Genomic DNA, 6,571 nt, shown 5'->3' on the forward strand with positions numbered 1-6,571 from the left:
TTTGTTATAGATCTCTTAAGAAGGTGGATGATGGAGAGTAGCAATGAATGCAAAAACTGGAAACTGGATATCGAAGGGATATGGTCTGCTAGAGACGCAACGTGAGATGAAGGTGTTAAGAGGAGACCGAAGGGATGTGGATCACCGGAGACGCAAAACAGTGAGGGATGGGGATCGTCAAGGACTTATACGGTGTAAGGTGACCCTGAAGGGAGCTGTTTAGGTACAACTAGGTTTTAGATTGAGGAGAGCACATGAGCCCATGTTATCGGTAGATATATATATGCTGCTATGACAACGCATGCCGACGACTAATCCATCAGAGAAGAGAAAAGTTGGGATTGAACTGGAGTCGATGAGTCGGGTGGGAAGATGATCGATTAGTAATAAATAATTTAGGATTTTTTTTTTCAAAGTACACATTTTGTCCCTGTAGTTTTGTTAAATAAAAAATAAAAATAAAATAAAAAATAAGGGGTATATTAGTCTTTTACTCAACTTCACGTCTGAACGGCATCCAATAAAAGGGATCAACACTGCAATTGTTTGAAACCACATGGACACAAACTATCAACTATTCAAAAGTTAGATCAAACATGTGATTCTGAGCAAACTAAAGGGACCATTTCTGTAATTTTAAGTTAGTTGATTAAAATGAAAAAAAAGCGTAAATATGATTAACCAAGTGAAAAATGAGTATGTTCAAGTCCCAATATAAGTAAAGTAAACTGCTTGTTAATACCTATTTTGGCCTTTTTTAATGCACGTAGTGCTAAAATTGTTGGTCGTTGATGATCACAAAGCGTGCTATGCACATTTCCTAAGCGCATTATATATGAAAACAATGTTGCTTAAAGATTAAAAAATGTAAACGGTTTCTGAAGATTCCCAACATAAACTTAAATTATTGTCCCATAACTCTTCGCATGTAACTCATTCTGATCAATAATCGTAACAAATCTGAAAACACATACAAAATGCTAGCAAAATCATTCATGCTTGCAATGCCATTTTTGTTGTGGGTGCATGAGGCACGAGCCTCTCTAGCGAAGCCTGGTTGCCAGGAGAGATGTGGTAACATAACTGTCCCATATCCATATGGCATGGGGACCGGTTGTTTCTTGAACACATCATTTGAAGTCTCGTGCAATGAATCATCACCATATGTTTCTCCTCTTCGATTTGTAAATAATGATAAATTCCTAATTTCAGAAATCTCCATGGAGTCCATACGTATAGTTGGTAAGGTACCTTTCGGATGTATTAATGAATCTGCAACCAAAGCAGGTGCTAAAAAATTTCAACTGGATCCACACTTTAGATATTCACATACAAAAAATGTCTATATAGCAGTGGGGTGTAACATATCTGCTATTTTTCAATCATTAAGTCCCTCACATTTCAGAGAAGCTAGATGCGCTTCTTGCTGTATCACAACCCCACCTACCATAAGTGGATTTTTCGCTTGTAATGGCTCAAATGGTTGCTGCCAAAGTAGCATCCCAGTGGAAACCAATGCATATAAGGCTGTAATTTCCAATCATGGCCCCAAGACCCCATGCAGTCATGTATTCATTGCTGAAAAGAACTTTTCTCTAGAAACATCTATGTTTGGCTATACACTAACTTCATACCAGTTTCCTGTGGTCTTAAATTGGGTTATAACATTAACCAGTTGCCACCGTGCTCAACTAAGAGGAAGCTGTTTGTGTGGCAAGAACAGTGACTGCATCGACTCAGCCAAAGGTCTGGGACATAACTGCCGCTGCAAGAATGGTTACAGCGGGAACCCTTACCTTCACATTGGATGCCAAGGTATAATTTCAAGCTATTCACCACTCTACATACACTCCTCTCATGTTTGTAAATTATGTAATACTATCATCATATAAGATTTAACCGGGTCTATGTTTTCTGGATATCCTTAAAATAGATATCAACGAATGTCTTTGCCCAAACAACTATCCTTGTAGAGAGGATCAGATTTGCATTAATACACCTGGGAGCTACACGTGCACTTCCTCACATAGACACATTTTAATCATCTCAGGTAAATCACCCCTACATTCTCTCTGATCGTGTAAGCGACAAACAAAGAAACACACACACAGACATACATATTTGCAGCTAAACATAACTTCACCATGCAGTTATTATTGCATCTGTGATTGGAATTTTTTCCTTTGGTGCTATTGGTCACTACGCATATAAGGAACTTGGCAGAAGAAAGGAAAATAAGATCAAGCAGGAGTTCTTCAAAAGGAATGGTGGATATCTATTAAAGCAGCATATCTCTGCTGATAAATCACATGTAATGAAAATAAAAGTTTATGCTGCCAAAGAGATAGAGAAGGCTACGGAGGGTTTTAGTCAAAGACGGTTGCTTGGCAAGGGAGGACAGGGTACAGTGTATAAGGGTTTCTTGACAGATGGAACCATTGTAGCCATAAAGAGGTCAAACGTAGTAGATGAAGATCAGGTAGAACGATTTGTTAATGAAGTTTTCATTCTTTCACAGATAAACCATAGGAATATAGTTAAACTGTTAGGTTGTTGCTTGGAGTCTGAAGTCCCATTATTGGTATATGAGTATTTATCCAATGGCACCCTCTCACAACATCTTCATGACGGGGAAGAAGTTTCCAAATTTTCATGGAAAGATCGTATACGAGTGGCTAGGGATGTTGCAGGCGCACTAGCGTATTTGCACTCATATGCATCCCCAGCCATATTCCATAGGGATGTTAAGCCACATAACATCTTATTGGATGAGAACTACAGAGCTGTAGTCTCTGACTTTGGACTTTCAAGGTCCATACCTCTCAGCAGAACTCATCTAACTACAAAAATTGAAGGCACATTTGGATATTTGGATCCAGAGTATTTCCGGTCGGGGCAACTTACTGAAAAAAGTGATGTTTATGCCTTTGGTGTAGTGCTTATGGAGCTCTTAACCCGAAGAACAGTTGTGTCTTCAACAAATTGTGGTGAAGGTCTGGTTTCACATTTCCAGTTCTTAGTCAAGCAGAAACGTGTGCTTGAAATTTTAGACCAGCAAGTTCTAGATGAAGCTCTGATGGATGATATATTTCAGATCACTAAGCTTGTTAAGACATGTATGAGAAAGAATGTGAAGGAAAGACAAAGCATGAAAGAGGTGGTTATGGGTTTAGACAAATTAAAAGTAGTACAACTTGAACTTCCGAGTTAGGGTTTATAATTGTACATATGAATAAGGGTTTGTAATTGTAATTGTGAATATTTTTGATGTTAGGAATAAACGAGAATAAATCCCACACAAAGACATATTATTTAATATTGTTGGGTCGGTGTGACCTACATCATATATACGTATGCTAAGGGAATTCCTGTTGACGAGTTTGAAAACGATAGTACCATAGAAACCTAGCTTAGCCTTGTTATATAGACAAAGTACAAAAAAATAACCGTAACTAGAATAGGGTTGGTCTCAGCTACACAAATCAACACAAGTTCATAGAGTTGGGGCTCCGCCTCCTTACAAAAAAGTAACCCTAACAAGACGCTGGTCGACGGCTTGGTATCCATTCAGGTCCTTAATTCTCAAGTTCCATTTATCTATGGAAGATTTTGAATTTTACTCCTCAAGGGTCCAGATCCAGTAGGAATCCAAAAATTGGTAGGAACCGCAATGACTATTTTCTACCAATCATTTCATCAAGGACACAAACCACAACAAGAAAAGGCACATTTAGGGACGATATAAAGCGTTGCAAATAGTCAAGAAAGTTGCCCCTAAAGGATTAGGGACGACATGTCGTCTCAATTGAGTCGCCGCAAATACCTCGTAGCTAATACTCAATAGTCGTCCCTAAAGGCGTCGCCCCTAATAACCGTCGTCACTAATACCCGACGTCGTCCCTAAAGGTGTCGTCCCTAATAATATTCTGGCTACCGGCCAGAGTGTTACTCTGGTGTAACATCCCAATTTTCAAGTATAAATTTAAAAGCTAATATATGTATTTTTAGGGCAACTCGACGAGTTAAAAGGCTCCAACTCGTCATGTAGAATATTTAATGTCCGCGTATATTTTAATGTCTACTCGACGAGTTGGAAGGCCCCAACTTGACGAGTCGAAGGCTGGACATGAAAACCCTAATTTTTAAGGTTTGCACTTTATTTAAAGGCCTTAACTCTCATTGTTGGCCTCCTTCATTGCCTCCTTATCCAGAGAAAACCCTAGTTCGTGCTTTTACTCTTATTGTGTGTATGTGTGAGCTTAAAGAGTGATTTTTGGTGGTCTTTTGGAAGGAACAAGAAGCTTGAAGAAGTTGGCTGAAGGGAGATGTTGTAGATCTGGTGTTTACCCTGTTGTGGCAAACGTTTTTGCGGTATAAAGTCGATACCTTGAACTCTTATTGCTTAGATCTACTTCTAGGACTGCTCACTATTCGGATAAAACCGAATTATCCAATTGGACAATTTAGTTTGGATATTCGGATTTTTGGATTGGTTTTCAACAAAACCGAATTATTATTTTGGATTTCAGATTGGTTTTGGATTATAAAATAAGAACCGAATAGTCCAAAAAAAAACTGAATAAACATTTGTTATTTACCAATTATAATATATATCTATAGTTTTTTATTAATTTTGTAATTTATTTTTTCAAATAGGAACGTTTCACCCAATAAAAAAACATTAATATGCATTTTCACTCAAAAGTTTTCTATCTATAAAACATTTAACTATAATATATCTTCTTATTAGTTATTTATTAATTTCAAATCACAACTAAGTAATTTGTTTTTGATTCTTGTGTAAAGTTTAGTAATCTTATAATTATTTTTCGTGTTAAAATGTTTCGGTTTTTGAAAACCGAATTATAAAAACCGATCCAACCGAATTGTAATTAGATCAGATCGGATTGGATTTAAATTTAGTTTGGACTATTCGGATCCATGTTCTGAAAACCGAAATTGGATCGGATCAAACCGATCCATCCAAACGAACACCCCTATCTACTTCTATGAAAAGATATTGTTATTCTTGATCCATACTGGAGTCATTCTTGGAATGATGCATTGTTTGAAGTTGCCACTTCAGATCTAGATGTGTTGTGGCTCTTTGAGCCTAAAGTTCCAAGCTTTATAAAGTATTGGCCCTCCTTCATGCCCTAAATCCCTTGATAAGCCTTATTTGAGTGTTTTAGCCCCTTTGATGCCATGCATGGACGTAAAGTTAGCAACTTTATGTGGTATCTCGGTCCTAGGGGACCCGATCTATAGTTTGGGGCTTTGGTTTCACTTGGAAGTGTCTGAATGCATTAATGCTAGGAAAAACTCGACGAGTTGCTCTGCTAACTCGACGAGTTGGTTAGGATTTTCCCACTTTATAGATGCTGAAGAACTCAACGAGTTGCTCTGGTAACTCGACGAGTTGTCTCGAGCTTTTCAAAGTTTGAATTTAAGGGTATTTTGGTAATTTAGTATTTTAATGAAGTGAGTCACATGGTGGTTGTAGGTAGTCGAGATCGGAGCTGAGAGTTGGGGTTTGATCTTCTTGATTCAGCACTACTTGTGAGGTGAGTTTTCTTCACTGTACTTGCGGGTCGAAGGCACCAAGGCCGGCCCAGTGAATTGATATTCTGTTATGATCTGTTAGATTGGTATCCTGGTAGATAGGATGTTTCTATGTTGTTATGATCTGTTAGATCGGTATCTTGGTAGGCAGTATGTTGCTATGCTTAGTGATCTGTAGATCGGTTTGACTGTTTGTAAACTGTTATGTGATTATCTGGTATATGTGCATATGTATGATTGGTGGTTGAGGCTTTACTGCTTTGTGTGTAAGCCAACAGACCGGGGCATTCCAACCCGATGGTTGTGGGCCGAGAGTATTCCATCCCGAGGATGATTGGACTCATAGTATATGGGCATTCCAACCCGATGGTTGTGGGCCGAGAGTATTCCATCCCGAGGATGATTAGACTCATAGTATGTTGGCAATCCAACCTGATGGTTGAGGGCCTGGGGCATTCCAACCCGATGGTTGAGGGCCTGGGGCATTCCAACCCGATGGTTGATTGTGCCCATAGTATGTTGTTATTATATGCGTGTTATTTTTGTGCGGTATTTTGGGGGAACTCACTAAACTTCGTGCTTACAGTTATGGATTTTGTTTTAGGTACTTCGGATGATCGCGGGGAAGGTGAAGGCTTGACCATGCACCTCCTCGTTTTTCATGTTGTGATTTCTGGGAAAACTCTAATATTGGATTATTTTGAAAACAATTTGTAAACAATGGATGGTTTTGGAATGTTTGAAAAGTTTAAATTTTTCATGAATTTTATGGATGTTACAAGTGGCCAAATATTCCGACGAGAGTTGTCGTCGCTAATGCTCAAGATCGTCCCTAAAGGTGGCGCCACTAATGCCTGATTTTTTTAAATATAATTTATATTTTATATTAGTTTATATTATAAAAATGCAAAATTTATAAAAATATAAAAATTATAATTTATAAATCTACATTACATAAAACGTCAAATAACATACACAAAGTATATCACATTACATAAATAATCTAGAA

General features: G+C 38.0%; 1 pseudogene; it reads left to right on the forward strand.

Moving 5' to 3' along the window:
* Positions 1 to 977: 977 nt before the first annotated feature.
* Positions 978 to 3,211, forward strand: LOC145063926 (putative wall-associated receptor kinase-like 16 pseudogene; annotated as a pseudogene).
* Positions 3,212 to 6,571: the final 3,360 nt, after the last annotated feature.

The sequence above is a fragment of the Lactuca serriola genome, chromosome 7 (genome assembly GCF_051521515.1).
Source record: "Lactuca serriola cultivar US96UC23 chromosome 7, Lser_US96UC23_V15, whole genome shotgun sequence".
NCBI lineage: Eukaryota > Viridiplantae > Streptophyta > Magnoliopsida > Asterales > Asteraceae > Lactuca > Lactuca serriola.